At 45.7% G+C, this 1,440-nt stretch overlaps 1 pseudogene; it reads left to right on the top strand.

Moving 5' to 3' along the window:
• Positions 1-823: 823 nt before the first annotated feature.
• On the top strand, positions 824-1,138 carry LOC148775874 (COX assembly mitochondrial protein homolog pseudogene; annotated as a pseudogene).
• Positions 1,139-1,440: the final 302 nt, after the last annotated feature.

Genomic DNA, 1,440 nt, shown 5'->3' with positions numbered 1-1,440 from the left:
AAAACTAGTGTGAATTTGCCTTTTCTTGTTTTGATTCTGAATTTTTACTTCATAAATTTGGGGGCTTTTTTAGTATATCCAAGCAGATTTGTCAATGCTGCTTTCTGGATTCTTTACCATCTGAGCCACCAGGGGAGCCCAAAGAATACTGGATTGGGTAGCCTATCCCTTCTCCAAAGTATCTTCCCGAACCAGGATTCGGAACCGGGGACTCCTGCATTGCAGGCGGATTCTTTACTACCTGAGCATTGTGAGCTATCCTTCTAGTAATTCTTCCTACCTTAATGTCTACTTTGGGCTTCTCTGGTAGCTCAGCTGGTAAAGAATCTGCCTGCAATGCAGGAGACCTGGGTTCGATCCCTGGGTTGGGAAGATCCCTTGGAGAAGGGAATGGCTACCCACTCCAGTATTCTGGCCTGGAGAATCCAATGGAATGTATAGTCCATGGGGTCACAAAGAGCTGGACACAACAGAACGACTTACACCCTAATGTCTACTTGGCCTGTTTAGCAAAAAAGCCTAGCTTTCTTTGGTTAATGTGAATAAGGAATATCTATCACTCACCTAGAGCCAGACATCTTCGAATGTGAAGTCAAGTGGGCCTTAGAAAGCATCACTAGGAAGAGGCGCGGGGGCCGCCTCGCTCTGCGCAGGCCACGCTCCACCCCTCGGCACCCCGCCTCCCCGTGCAGCCCCGCCCCCCCACGCTCCCAGGCGGCTGCGCGTGCACATGGTGTGCGACCCCGCAGCAGGTCTGGCGAAACTAAGGAAGACGAGAAGGCATGGATCGATAGTGTAGGCCAGACTTCAACCATCTGTGTCCTGGGCAGAATCTGAGCAGCATCTCAGACACATGAAAAAGATGTTTTGATCCCTAAAATAATGAGCGAAAAGGCCCGAGAGAGATGTTCTGAACAAGTTCAAGATTTCACCAAGTCTTGCAAGGACTCTAAGAGTCCTTATGGTAGTAAAATGCCGGAAAGAAAATTCTGCGCTGAAAGACTGTCTGACCTCTTACTATAAAGATCCAGCCTTTTATGAAGAATGCAAAATGGAATATCTGAAGGAAAGGAAGGAATTCAGAAGAACTGGAATTCCTACCAAGAAAAGGCTACAGAAGCTTCCCACAAACATGTAAGCAAATATTCAAGATGATGCTCAGGAACGTCAGTGTTCATGGAAATCAGTCACCTGAAAGAATGGACTCAGGGAAGTGCATTTCGTTTATCCTTAATTATGGAAATAACTTTATCTGAAATAAAGATTTTTTTTTAACCTCAAAAAAAAAAAGAAAGCATCACTACGAACAAAGCTAGTGGAGGTGATGGAATTCCAGTTGAGCTATTTCAAATGCTGAAAGATGATGCTGTGAAAGTGGTGCACTCAATATGCCAGCAAATTTGGAAAACTCAGCGGTGGCCACAGGACTGGAAAAGGTCA

The sequence above is a fragment of the Moschus berezovskii genome, chromosome 13 (assembly GCF_049115385.1).
Source record: "Moschus berezovskii isolate FMDL1 chromosome 13, NW_MosBer_1.0, whole genome shotgun sequence".
Classification (NCBI taxonomy): Eukaryota; Metazoa; Chordata; class Mammalia; order Artiodactyla; family Moschidae; genus Moschus; species Moschus berezovskii.
The sequence above is the reverse complement of the archived record's forward strand: the minus strand, read 5'-3'. Positions and strand labels throughout refer to the sequence as shown.